The 14,979-nt window shown below is 42.8% G+C and overlaps 1 long non-coding RNA gene across 2 annotated transcripts in view; it reads left to right on the forward strand.

Annotated features, from left to right (window-relative positions):
- The first annotated feature begins 6,797 nt into the window (after positions 1-6,797).
- Positions 6,798-14,979, forward strand: part of LOC118915548 (uncharacterized) — a 53,089-nt gene continuing 44,907 nt past the window's right edge. For both annotated transcript variants that reach the window (XR_005026110.2, XR_005026109.2), the window contains exon 1: positions 6,798-7,354. This is a non-coding gene — a long non-coding RNA (uncharacterized LOC118915548). The remainder of the gene's footprint in view (positions 7,355-14,979) is intronic.

Here is a 14,979-nt window from a genome sequence, read left to right on the forward strand (position 1 = left end):
AGAACATTGCATTTGGTAACCCTATTATAAACTTTTAGATATATATTTCACTCCATAAAACAGCTACAACAGTTTGGATTTTTTTTTTTTTAACGGCCAGAGCCATTATTGCTGCAGCACTTGGATTTGATCCATAATGCTTCACAGTCCAACAGCAATCTCTAGAGCCCAGAGCCCTGGGACTGACTCCAACAAAATGGTAGGTCAGCCCTGGGAGAGAAAGGAGTTGTTGCCCAGATTGCCACAAATGGAAATGAGAGAAGAGAAATGCTTATCAGGGTAAATAAACTCAAGGTCTTATTATTAGAAAAGGGGTAGTGAGTGGGTGGAAGGAGAAATAGCACAGGGACGACATTTACTAAGCACTTACTCAATGTCTCACACGTTATTAGACGCTTTAACACATTTTTCTTTCATCTAGTCCTGGCTCAATCCTAAAGGTTTTGTTATCTTCATTGTTACTGTAAGGAAACTGAAGAGAGAGGCTAGGAAAATTGCCCGAAGTCACACAGCAAGCATATGGTGGAGATGTTTGTTAATTCAGGTGAGTGACTCTAAAGTTTATGTTCTTTCTACTCTGCCACAGGTAACTATTATTTAGATCAGTTGTTATCAGGGGCTGCTGTAGATCTGAAACAGTTGAAATCAGTGTACAATGGCCATGGGTGATCAAATCATCCTGTTTTCTAGGGCTTCAAAAAGTCAAGGTACAGAATTCATGGAACCTTGATAATCACAATTAGTCATATGTTTTAGGCTTTATTCGCTCAATTAACAAATACGGATTGAGCACCAACTATGTGTCAGGCACTGAGTAATGGTACTACAGCAGCAGGAAATAATACAGATGCCATTCCTGTCTTCATGAAGTTACTCTCTGAAAATAGTAACAAGGATAGGGGTAAACATATTCAAGTCTATGAAGAGATTAGTTCAGTGAGTGGAACCACGATATCCCAATATACCAAGTTGCTAGGGGAATGCGATACATGGGTAAACTGAATGTTTTGGTTATCTACATAGACTTTATCAAGAAGCAGCTCTGGCCTTGCTGCATAGCAAATCCCCAGATGAGGGTGCCCTCGTCAATGGTTTGTTTTACCTATGGATTAGTTGCTATAAAATGGTTCTCCTCATACTTCTGTAAATATGCCACTCAACCTGTTGTTCCTCTAATATTTTTTTCTGGGCTCTTCTTTTGGGGGACTTTGCTTGATTCCACTGACACTAAAAGAGGAGTGATAGAGTATTTCAATAAAGTTATGGCATCTCTATTTGGGGATGGTGGTTGTTTTTCAAGAAAGGGAAAGGGTTTTTCTTTAAAGGTTATACTTTGAATTTAGAATGCTCTTGAAAACATGTAGAGGTATAAAAAAATTAAATTTTCGAGTGATCAATATAACATTTGTTTTAAAATGTCATCAAACAATATGACATATTAAAAAAAAAAAAAACACCTAGGAAGAGACACACCAGATCCTGGGGATAAACCCGGGGTTGCAGCTGGTGGCCAAATGGGATTCTATCTAATTCATGCTGCTATCCTTATTATACTTTACCTAGAGATGTATTTCTATATTATTATAGTAAAAAATAATGTGAAAAAAGGTAGGTTTAACGCAGACCAGGTAGGAAGCTGTTGCAATATTTCAGAAAAGAGATGTTTCTGATCTGAAATACAAATGGAGACAGTATAACCTAGTGGTTGAAAATAACTCTGATTCCAGATGTTTGGGCTTGAATTTCTGTCCTTACACTCACCAGTTTGGTGCCACATTGGTAAATTACCTAACCTATTTGTGTCACGACCATTTCATATGTAAATGAATATGCAAAAAATAATACCTATTCTTAGACTTGTAGTGATAGTGCTTGAAACAATGGTAGTACCTTGTTCTTTATTGTACATTGGTCTCTATATATACTAGCTACTATTTTAAAAGGGATAACCAGGATTGGGTTGGGGGAAATGGGAAGAGTGATGAATAACTGAAGATCTAGGACACTGGCTACAGAATTGATGTTGAGTGTCTTGTCAGGCCCTGTGAACCATCATGCTTCACAGCCATCACTTCCCACTGAATGCCTTGGGGTCACAGGGCTATAGGGCATCATAATGACTCTCTACTCATTCTATGGCAGGTACTGGAAGTTGCTTTTCTAATCACAACTGCAATCTGGAATGAGATGGTCACATTATTTAGCCTCCTGTCTAGTTCCCTAATTAGTAAGTTGATAACCATGTCACTTATCTTTAGTGCTTAGATATTTTTTGTAATTAATAACTACCCACATTTCAACAGATATAAAATGCCTCTTCTTGCATTTTCCTGCTTACTCTATTGCATTTTCAGTCTCTGATACATCTGCTTCTCTGGATAATATCATGGAAAACAAGACAGGTCAAAGGAAAAACATTACCTCTCAGGTTCTGTTTGTGTAAAAACAGAAAGACAAATCTCACTCAGGGGTATGTGTATGTTAGGGGAGACTGACATACTGGCCACCTGTCTGAATAGTTTAAAGGATCCAGTGAGGAAAAACATGCCTTTAGAAAACCTAAGGCCCTGTACACATTAGACCTGGTCTACCGGCTTTCTATGTGTCATTTTTTTTTTTCTATTCCATGTGCAAACACAGTAGAGAAAATTTCTAGATGGCTACATTCTGAATAAACAGCATTCACCAAGTTAATATTTCTCCTTAGTCTACCTGTCTCATCTTTGAGTTTACTGACTCTTGTGTAATTATTTAAATCTTGGCATTTTATTCCCTTCGATGTTTAGGACACTGGTAAGACAACTGCTGGACCTTTGGAAAAGGCCAAATATTTGACTTTGATGTTACTCTCTTCTCTGCCGGATATATCTTTATACATGTTTTTCCTCATGATGACCCTAAATGAAATTTTGATGGCATGAAGGCCTGTTCATCTGTGCTCAGGTAAACTCTTTGCCTTTCCTGGAGGTCTTAATTTGGCTTTTATTTGCCTGAATTTGGATCATAATCTAGCCCATTGTCTAGCCTCTTAGATAAGTCTACAATAATTTACAAACTATAACCATAAGCCCTTTCTCTATGCTGGCCTATATTTCAGGTCATAATGCCTTCCTGTGAGAATTTTTTATTAAAAATTTATTAAAAAGTGCTTCTGTTACTAGTGATATTTTAATTTGTAAACCAGCAGTATTAGTTACATATTTCTGGATTTTTCCTTCCCTTGGATTTTTCTCATTCATATATCAAGAAATAACTTAATATGTTAGGATGAATTTGAAATATGATTCTCAACTGAGAAGATACTGATATCTGTGACATTCTAAAGCAAGCTTTTTAATAACATCACTTCATTGAAGCACAAATGGCATGTAAAAAACTGTGCACATTTCATAATTTAAAACCTACTTTTGAGTAATAAACCTCCATTCGCTTCTGCAGAAGCTCTGACTTAAGCACCAGCCCATCTTCCTCCTTGTCTTCAAAGCTGAGCTTGTCAAGGGTGCTGCCTGGGCTCACTTTTCCTTAATTTCTCATCTCCCGCTAAAGTCCATGCTCAGTCCTTCTCAACCAGGCCTCTGTTCTCATTTCTCAGGTGACATTGTTGGCAGAGCTCAACTGCCTCAGCCAGCGGACGTTTTCTAGTCTTAGTTGGCTTCTTCGTGCCATTTGCCACTATTAACCATTCGCTATCATTTTGAAAATGCAAACTTTCTCAGCTCCCACGATCACGTGCTCTTCTGATCCCCCTCTTCCCACTGACATGGTCCTTCTCTGTCTCCTTGTGCTGCTTGCCCTCAAGGCATCTAGAAAATTCCATGGCTCTACCCTTCATTGCTAATCTTCTCAATATCTACACGCACCCCAAGTGAGCTTGTGTGCTCAACTCGGTTGTACTGAACATAGGTTGACAAGTCACAAATAAATGATTTTTAGCTTAGACTTCTTTTCTGACATCAGATCCTTGTACATGAATGGCCTATTGGATATTTCTACCTGCATATACCACAGGCATATAAAACTCACTTCACTATCATCCCCTCAAACACCTTTTTCCTTTTCATTCCTTGGCCTAAGACATAGGCCTTCCCTGAGGGAAGCTTGTCATGTTGGCCGGGGAAATAAAATGTGAGTGCATGGAAGAATCACAAACAAGCTTGTGTTGTTTTCTTTGTCAGTTGGCATAATGAAGCAGCACAGGACTCAATGGGACCACACAGCCATCAGGGAAGAGAACCTTAGGGAATAAAGTTTGGTGATGGGGAAGATCCGACGGGTGCCAGGAGGATTCAGAGAGGCGGGAATGTCCAAGCTGGGCAGGAGCTGTCCAGAGAGCGTCCCTGGAGCTGGTGCAGCTGCATTCCCTCAGTTATCCCAGCAGGTGCTTGTAGAGGGTTTTCCTCATGTCAGAAACTCTTCGGTTCCGGAGGACCATCAGTAAACAAGAGACAAGGCTCTTGGTCAGGGAACTTACATTCTTCCATGTAGAATCATGACAGTGAATATGCAACACATTAATTAAAATGTAATTTTAGAGAGAGATAAATATGACCAAGAAAATCAGAGTATGATGAGCTAGAAAATGAGAGGATGGGAGGATAGACATGATGAGGGTGCCCCCTCAGAGGTGTGACATTTGAGCTGTTTGTTGAATGAATAAATGAATCTCCCCCACCTTCCTCAGCTCTGAAGAGAAAAAGGTCTAAAAAAATTAAAAGGAACTCACAGCATGGGTGTGAGGCACTGAGTTCATTAGAATCTCTCCAACAAATCTGAAACAAATGTTTCTCTGCTTCACTGTCTATCTTCGAGATTTAAGATAAGATGCAGGCGTGTGGGAATTATCCCTCACACCAAGATCTTGGGTTTGTGCTCACAGTGCAGAGACAAGAGAAAAATTCTGAGTGAGGAGATGCCTCTCTGGAGTGTCTGAAATGAAAGATCCTCAGCAGTGAGCAAACTTGGGTCTCTTATTTATCTTTAATGGTATCCCCCAATCCTACAGTTTCTCATATAACAGAATAGTTTTATAAATAGTGTCTTGACAGTTTATTCAGAGAATTGAATTCAGGATGCTGATTTCTGGGAAAAATAGCAATAACTAAGACAAATTCACAGAAAGATTTTATTTCTAGTAAGAGGAAACAGACAGTAAATAAGTAAACAGATAAAAATATAATGCCAGATGGTGATAAATACTATTAATGAAATAAAAGGGAGGAGGGCAAGGGGATAGAAAGTAATGCAGGAGAAGCAATTTTAGAAGGTGTTTCCCTGGAGGTGACATTTGTGGGGAGACCTGAAAGGCGAGAAAGCACCAGCCCCAGGAGGGGAAGCGAATCAGGAGGGCAGTGGAACAGGCGGCTAGGAGTCTGGTGTGTTCAACAGAGGGATACTTTCTTATTTCGATACTTTGCTATTTACACCATACCTTTTCAGAAATATGACATTTATTCCAGAAAGGGAATTCCATTTGACCTATAGACCTCTTCTACGAAGTGAAACATGTTTTCTAAAGTCTTACCATCTTGAACGAAAAGATGTCCTCAAAAAGTGTGAACTCAGTTCTCCTGCTGACATGAGATTCATGTGATACACAAAAATACTTAGTTTTGCTCTTGCAGCAGCAGGGGGATAAAAAGAAGTAAATACAAAACTGGCCCTTTATGGTCTCCCTGACTTGAAATTCAGTGAAATGAGACGTAAGAACATGAATGTGGGCTAAGCGTCATTACAGAGGAGGAAGGAGAATGTCATTCCTGAGTTTCAATTCCCAAGCTCATGTCTCCACTCCACCTCTGGAAAGCCCACAGCCCTCCCAGGGGGTATATAATTTGTCACATGAAATAAGAAGAAAGAACTAAGCCTCGCTTGCCATGGAGGAGGGGCCAGAGCCACTGGTACTCAGTTTCCATTGCTCTTTGGTTTCTGTTTGGAGACGCTGCTCTTGGGGAACTCGCAGTGCTGACCTGGGGAATTTCTGCCTGGGGTTTTCAAATGACCCAGATGAGCTGGATGACAAGACAAATCTTTTCTTTAAAGAGTGTGTTAGGAAAAGGACGGATTTGAAGTCTGAGCCTGGGAGCTGAGCCCTGTCCCCACTGTAATTACCGTGTGGCTCTCGGCCAGTCCCAGAACTCGTCTCCTGGGACGGCGAGGACCCCGTGAGTCTGGTTTTTGGTCACTGCAAAGCACTTTGACAATATTGGCTATTGGCCATTATTGTTCCAATTAGCATTGTTTGTATTCTTTCAGATTTAAAACAAGGCTAACTGTAGATTGTTCCTTCTAGGGATTTATTTTCCCTAACAAACTCACCAATTTGAATTTTTTTGGTACCATCCTTGTTTTGAAACTGTGTGTTCTGATTATTCAATTCAATACCAGTATTTAAATCTGGAAAAGAAAACAATGGAAATTGTACAGAAGGGGATTAACAAGATAGGTGAGGCATGGATTTAATCGAACATAATTGAAGAAAGAGACAGAAAGAAGGTAAACCAAGAGTTAAAGGAATGTGATAGATGGTGTAAAGGGTAAATTAAAAGAGAACCACAGAAAAGACTCCGTGAAGGGGGGGCACAGGGAAAACTCAGTTACTTGCACAGAGGTAAGGCAGGCCGAGCTGACCCAGAAGTGACTGACGCCCTGCGTAGGGCAGGCATGGGGCAGGCGTGGGGCAGAGCGGGCCACAAGTCTACAGAAGTATACGCAGTCTGTGTCTGGTAAGCATGGCAGCAGCCAGCATGTGATTTTCCAGTACAGCTGTCAACATCAAAAGGCCAAGAGCCAGAAGGAAGGACAAGTCCCCACAGGCCCAGCGATAGGGCACATGAGTGAGTGATAATAACACCTTCTGGAAGCCAGAGAGCAGCTGATCAGGAATAGAAAATCTGGCATGAGTAGCAGGGTCTCAGAAAGCTTTCTTCCTTATACACTGCACACACACACACACACACACACACACACACGCACGTCCCCCTCTCTCTCTTATACTAAAAATTTATAACTATCAAGCATCACCTATAGAGTCAGAAGGCCTGATTTGATTCCTGCTTCCACCATCGACTGGCTGTGTGACCTTGGGCAAATTTCTCCAACCCTCTGTAGGATGGGTGTACTGACTGGGTAGCACTCCCTAGCGTAGGGCTGCAGTGAGGAGCAAATGAGATCGGGTGTAGGAGGTGCAGGCCACAGGGCCCAGCACATAACAAATGCGCAGTGAATAGGATGAATGAAAATGAAACCAGTGCTGGAGCCCGGACTGGGCTTGCATATGAGATTCAAGACGGTTTGCACAACAGAGATGTCCTTGAACCTGGAACAGCCAAGCCGTGGCTAATGCTGCATCTCAGAGGTGGGTGAGTAACCCCTCTGTCTCTTCTGCCTGACTCAGCGTGGTTCCACAGACTGACACAGGGCTGCACTCCAGGTGCGGGTCGGGGGTGGGGGGCAGGGTCAAGAAACCTGTCAGATGCGCAGTGCAGTGCCAGGCAGAGGCGCGAGCGTTCTAGACAGAGGGAGAGTTCAGCAGGGGCAGAAGCCTATAGGCAGTCCGGGAAGCTGTATAACAGGGTCTGAAGGTGGGTTGTTCACTGGGAGGTGAAATCGGTGATCCGACCAAGAGGTCCTGACATAAAATTCCTGAGAGTTGGAGGTTGGCTGAAAAGATAAGAAAGATTGAGTGAGAACCCTTCAGGGTAGGGGAGATGTGAGTAAATTATTGGCTTAGAAATAGATGGCAGAAGTAAGGGAGACATTCAATAAACAAGGGAGAGCATGATTGGTGGAACACAGGGAGCGAGGGGGAAAGGGATGACGTGGTTTGGCGGAGTTATTTTTGGAATAAAGGAGCCATTTCTCTCCAAAAAGATAAGGGTGGAGATGTAGAGAAATAGCAAGATCGAGAAGAGAGAGGGTGAGGGGGCCTCTGTCTTGTGGCTTCCATGTCAGAGGAGAAGGAGACATCGTCCTCTGGTGGCTTGAGTGGGGGACACGAGACAGCAGGCTTCAGGGGAAGGTGCCAAACAGTGGCTGTGGGGAATCTGAGAGCCAGCCGAAGGGGGATGAGTCACTTCACTGTTGTCATTTCTGCATATTATCTGGAACGTACCTACCCAGGCTGGCTCAAATGGAAACTGAAAGTCACCCTACCGATGGCCTGAAATAGCTAAACCAAGCTCACCCTCCCCTGCTCCAGCTAACACAAATTGTCTGCGCCTACTGCCCCCACTTCCTGCCACAAACTCTCGCCTGTACACACACACCGCTCTGCAGACTCAGCTCCCCCCAAGGTCACCCCCGCAACCTGGAGGGGCTTCTGCCTTTCCTCACTTCTTATTGGTGCTGAAAGAGAGTACATATCCTCTTTCCTCTTAAAACATTCTCCGTTACCCTCTCTGCCTACCTTTTACACAACAGATTCCTTCACATATTGCAGGTTTCATTTTAAAAGTCACCATCTCAGAATAGGCTTTCCTGAAACCCTAACAGAAGGTCCTTTCTTATCCTATGTTCTTAGAGCATTTTCCCCTTCCACCCCTCCTGTAATATAGAAAAAAGTAGACCTGTTGTTTTGTGCATTTTCTGGGTCCCCCACTAGTCCATAAGCTCCCTGAGGACAGAGATCCAGCATTTAGCACAGAAGGAACACATAGTAGGCATAAATGGGTGTAGGATGAATGAATAATTAAATGAATGATTTAACTTTGCATGATCCCACCTCTTGCCACTGTGTGTTCCTCCCCCATCTGAGAGTGCAAAGCGGTGCAGCTTTACATCAATGTCAAGTGTCGTTTTCACTGGTCAGTTCCATTTGCTTCAGGGCCCCTTCCTCCCACCAGTCCCACTTGTCCCCTAGGTTGTCCTATGCAATCATACCATCTCATTCCATTCTTCCCTGTTCAGGTTTACTCACCTTGAGAGCCTCCCTTCACTGATATATCCATTGTCTTCTCTTGGAAGGTTACTCAAGATGCAGAAAAAATTCTTAAGATTTCAAATGTTTCCTAAAATACTTTCCAGTTTCCTGACAAACACAAGTATGAAACATGTAAGGGCTGTGAAAATGATCTGGTCTAGAGGCAGCCCTGAAAATTGTAGTTATGATCCCCAAGGTAGGAAACAAATTTAGTTCTAGTTGCCACAATGGTTAGTTCTACATACCAATATAAGCAGGCAGGTCATAGCAGAGAATCGTCACTACTCATGAGTCAGGTTGTGGTTTTCTTGAACTAGTTCTCCTAGCCTTGGCACAGGCTGATTAGTTAGCATCCTGGAGAAACATCTGCTTATGACTGTGGCCTCCAGAGTCAACTACATAGGTTCAAAGGGCAGCATCACCTCTTACTAGTAGAGTGGCCTTGGCTAAGTCATTTGATGTCTGTGTAGTTCCGTTTTCTTAGCTGTGAACTGGGGGCAATAGTCATGCTTAAAGCATAGGGTGGTTGTGGATAATAATGATTTGTGCATGAAGCACTTAGATGTGTGCCTGGCACATCATGAATGCTGTCATTATTTGGTGATGAGTTATGGAAGAGAAGCCATCCTAAAGCAGAGAACTGGCCAGAGAGACATGGGGATTGAAGCTTGCAGCCTGCAGGTGGTGGTACACGTGGGGCAGGTGACTAGGTTCCCTCTGCACAGAGGAGGTGTGTCTGAAATGGACCCACACCCTGAGCCACTTGCCTGGAATGTGGTCGTAAGGCCCAGAACACAGGCATGTCCTCTGAGCTGAGGTTCCCACTGATCCCCACCTGAGCCCCCTGTGCGCACTGAGGAGTCTTCCTGGTTTGGGATGCACACCTCATTCCTCACCAGGGTTGGGCCCTTCTTCACACCTGGTCCCACTGACTGCCTAGATCTCCTCCTTGATCAAGACCGTACCCATAAGGACAACACATGAGCCTCCCAAGGACCCTGATGGGGAGAAGGGTCATGAGATGGGCCTGAAGTTCCAGCAATTCTACAGAGGGGAAGTTAAAGATTATCTTTATTGCCATCTGAATATATCCCATACCTCTTTGGCTGTCCCCATTTGTGTAATTATGAAATCAGAAATTGTGTTTATTTTGGAACACTGCAGTCCCCCACACCTACATTTCCAGAATATTTCCTATGACCATCATACCAGTATCTTACATGATTTCAAACCTATGTGCCACCCCCAGGCAGATGGTGGAGTTCTTCTTTCTAATTGGCTCATGTTGTTCCTTTTCCTCCACTCTCACAAATCCCATGGTGGAAGCTCAACTATGTTCCCTTGCAATATACCAAGAGGTCTCCTCGAGCATATCATCGGTTTCCAAAACAAGTGACACCCCTTTCTCTAATGTCCTAAATGCTTATGTTTCTCAAATGCTCATGCAAACCATCAGTGTTTCCCAAATGCATATACAAACCATCGGGAATTTTGGTAACATGCATATTATGATTCTGGAAGTCCTGTGTGGGGTCTGAGAACCTACATTGTAACCAGCTCCCAGGGGATGCCAGTGCTGTGGGTCTTATCTGATTTTGTCCTGTATCACAGTTATATTTATGCCATTCCTCCCACTGTATTTGAGCCAGTAGAGGGTGGCACTGGTACCCTTATTTATCTTTATATCTTTGTAAGTGCCTGTGTATTGTCCAGGCTCTGGTGCCCAGTAAATATCTGTTGGATTCATGACAAATGCTTACAACTTCTACTTCGTATCAGACTGGACTTGTATGCAGTGCTCCCCATCTCCCTTACTCTGGACTCACATACAGAGTTGCCCGTCTCTCTGACCCTGGGCTTACACGCAGAGCTCCTGGGCTCCCTTACCATTTCTTAATAAAAGGTATCTCATCTCACTTGCGCTAAAACATGGAATGTCAACCCTGGGCCTAATCTGTCACTAGAAAGAATCTCCTCCATACTAAAACATTAAGGATTTGATGTATTACCTGTCTCAAGAATATGTGAAAGTAAAAGATCTCCTGGGTGATAAGTATTTGACATATACAATACACTATAGGCCAAGTAATGTTTCTTGTGTTCCTCTAGGTAACTAATTTAATATCTTTGGAATAACATACCTCTTCTGGGTATATCTGAACCATAGGAGAAGTGTTCCCACCACAGTGTTCTTATTGAAATCCTTTATTATATAGATATCAGAATTGTATAGACAAATCTTCCTCTGTCTCGGCATATGGATAACTACCTGCCTTCCTATAACCTGGGGCTGGTATTTGTGATTCAGCTGCACCATTTCCCATTGCCCTGGAACTTCAGTGAGCATGCTGATTCTAGTTTTTTCCATGGTCCCATATGGCATCAAGTGATATGCTCAGTCTTAGAAAATGCCCCCTGCCAAAAAACATCTTCTTGTTCTTCTCAGAGGAATTGCCATCCCTATTCCATCAGTGCTTCTACTGGGGCTTGTGCTGCCTTCTGCAGCCACTGCTGCTTTGAGAATAGATGGACCTTGTCATCAATGCATAGCCAGCTCTCCACCCATGGCTCCATGTCAATAAATTCTGATGCTGCTGGGAAGAGAGGGAGAAATTGGCTCATTTTACATGGGAGGTCATGTATTTTAATTTTCTTGATCATCTGACCTATGGTTTGCTGGAGAGAACTTTCTAGCCCCCTCTGGGGCCTCCTTCCCCTGTGTCTCTGCCCACGCAGTCCTCCAGCCTGGGCTCCTCTCAGTGTACACGCCTCTGTGGCAGTAAGAGCACAAAGGAGCTGGGTTCTCGTGATGGGATTCCAGAGCCCTTAACACTTCAGCACTAAGGGTTTTCCCAGGCCCCTGACTCCATTCCACGTAGCCAGCCATTCCCTTACACCCATGCCAACGTTACAGCCCAGGTGCATTCATCCGCTGAACCGTAACTTTGGGATCTCCTGTGTCACAGCAGCCTCCCGCAGGCATAACAAGGTTTCTGAGTGTGGCTCTTTCTCAGGCTACATACAGCCTCCCACCTCCAACCACTGATGTTTAGAGCTGCACGTGATGTAGTGTGTTGGGCAGTGTGCCGATAGAATATCATGGGTGGAGGCAGAGAGGCCTCAGAGTTCTTGTCAGAGATTCCCTGCCCGTCATCTCAGCACCCCTGTTTCAACGTTAGTTTTTATTCTGGCTACTTTAGTACCTATTTGCCTTCAGACAAAACACATGCTCCTTGGTACCTCGACATCACACCTGAAGTCTCTTTTGTCGGGGAGGTGGAGGCTGTCACTCGGTCATTTAAAATGATGTGTCTTTAAAAAGGACATGCTCAAGGCATGGCTAAAGGCTCAGCTGAAATCCCAGGAGCTGCAGGTGGGGAGTATTTCACGGCCATCTGGGAGAAGGATTAAGGATCTAGAGCAATAACTACCATGCACGCTGTTCCAGAAATCAACTTACTATAAAAGTAGAGGTCATCTGACTTGCCTGGTTTAAGGACAGGATGCATATGAGCCCAAATTTGCCTCCAATTTTCCTTTGAAGTTAATAGGTGCAGCAGGTGCTTATCTAATTATGGCATTTGGATGAGTATGTTTTGTGCATTCAGGACTTTGTAATGCGATGCAGTGTTTCTTTATGTTCCCTACTTTTCCCCACAGACTGCAAAAATACCTTTTGCTCAACCCTGTCTAATCATTGCAAGTATCAACAGTCAAAGCTAATGACAGAAGGTAGGTTTATGGGGCAGTAACCCAGCCCAGTGGGCAGAAAAGATCTATTCCCAGTAAAAGTTTAAGCAATCATGTGAACTTCAGTCTGACTGACAGAGCCTCAGTGGCTTGGTGATTCCAAAACAGTGACCTTTTTGATTGGCTGGTAGTCAACGTAGGAGAGTCAGGTAGATGGAGAAAGCTGCAGCTGGTGTTTGTTTAACACATAGAATATGAATCTCAGTCTTATCTCTTTCAGGGTCAAGCTAAATCCCTAAGTCTGTTGTTCCTGTTCACCAAAACACCCAACAGCCATTCTTTATTATTAAACATTAGCCAAATACCTACAAAATTCCAGGTGGTGGGTTAGACCTTGGAAGGTCAAAGATGAAAAGAGATGGGACCTAGCTTTGGAGTTCTCTATCTAATTCTGAATCCCTACCTCACAATTTGTCTAGAGTGTGATTCCTAAAACCTCTCTACTCAGGCGGGAATCACCACTGTAGCTTTTACAGTACTGTTGCCTGGATCTATCCGCAGATATATACTATAAGAATCTCTAAGTGTGGGGCCTCTAAACATATACATTTAACAAGTTCTTAAGACAATGCTTATGCAGCCAGCTCTGCACAGGTCTGCAGATCTGAGTTTGGGAATCATTTACCTGTGCTGCCTATTTGATACATTACAATGTTATTATATATATTTAATTGTTTTTATATGTCAAGCTCATACAACCTGACTTAAAATTACTTGAAGAACTATGACTTCTTAGTCTCAAATTCAATCATGGTATCATGTGCAGGGCTTTGAGAATTCTGTGTTTTTAACCCTGAGTGTGTGTTAAAAATTTTTGGAGAGCTTTTAAAAATGCTAATACGAGTTCCTCATTCCATACAACTAGATATTGAGTCCTGAGCATTGATATTAAGAAAAGAAATTCTCCAGTTGATTGTAATATGAGTCCAGTGTTGAGACCCTTTGGAACAAGTGTTTGCTGTTGGTGAGAATAAACATGCATTCAGAATTGCTATCTTCCTAGAGCCATTAAGCACCTTTTGATAATTCCTTCCACTTAACTTTTTCTGGGAATAGATCTTTTCTGCCAACTGGGCTGGGTTACTGCCCCATAAACCCACCTTCTGTCATTAGCTTTGACTGTTGATACTTGCAATGATTAGTACGATATTTTCAGTTTTCAAAGTGCTTTCATTGTGTCCACATACAGTCTTGTAAACCCATGGAATTGAACTTAAAAGATGGTCTATGCCATCATAGTGATGCCGGGGTTCTTTTCCATGGAGTCAAAGAATGAACTTTGCAAACACTCAAGGTAAGAGAGCAAGGGAGAGGCTTTTATTTAGAGATAAAGTAAGAGGACAGAGGTCCTGGCTCACACCAGAAGGGGACATGAGAGACCATGGTTGTGTTTTCTAGGGGAGTTATAGGCTGTTGAGGACTTTTAGGAATGCGATAAAGGGCTAGGGATGTGGACGTAAGTGGCCTTCGAATGTTCATCCTTGATGAGACATTAAGTCTCTTTTCTCATCAGTTCTCCAGGTAATTCTGCAAAATTAACAGAAGAAATTTACTGCAGATTCTTTCCCAGAATAGCAGCTTCTTGGTCTAGGAGCATATCAATCAAGACTGCCTGCCCTCCTCTCAAGGTGGACTGAATTATTGTCCATTTGCTAAAGAGTTTGTTAAGGACCCTACTTCTTAACTTCTTGGGTTTTAAAAGGCAATCTTACCTTTAAGATGGAATCTTTCTTGCTTTTACCATGTTGTTTATGGCTGGGCTTGCTTGCTAAATTAATTGCCCAGGTTGCAAATTATTTGATTAGGTCTGAAGGAGGAAAAACAGCATATAGGTCTGGGCCCTTTAGCATGCTAAAGTGAATCTTACAATGGAATGATTCTGAGATACTTTCCTTTATCTGAGGAATATTCAAACATTCCAAGTTAAGTTACTCCTGGCTCTTTGAGCTTTAACTGATCTCACTGAACAATGACTCTAAAGAATTAATGTGACTCTGACTTTTCTTAATGTTTAACACAGAGTTTTGGTGGGGGGTTTCTTTGCATATTGTTACATTGTTCTGACTGTGATTACCATGTATTGCTTTTTCTGGAGGCCCTCACTCTACTCTGACTGCACCCATAGTCCCTGTCTTAATATCTTTTAAAATAGTGATACATGAATCTCTCCTCAGATACATCAAATCAGAGTCTCTGGAACTTGGACCTCCAAAGTTGCCAGGGGTCAGCAAATATTTTCTGTAAAGGGCTAGATGGTAAATATTTTAGGTTTTGTGAACCATATGTCACAACTGCTGTGCCCTGTACAATGA

This window comes from Manis pentadactyla, chromosome 10 (genome assembly GCF_030020395.1).
Source record: "Manis pentadactyla isolate mManPen7 chromosome 10, mManPen7.hap1, whole genome shotgun sequence".
NCBI classification, from domain to species: domain Eukaryota; kingdom Metazoa; phylum Chordata; class Mammalia; order Pholidota; family Manidae; genus Manis; species Manis pentadactyla.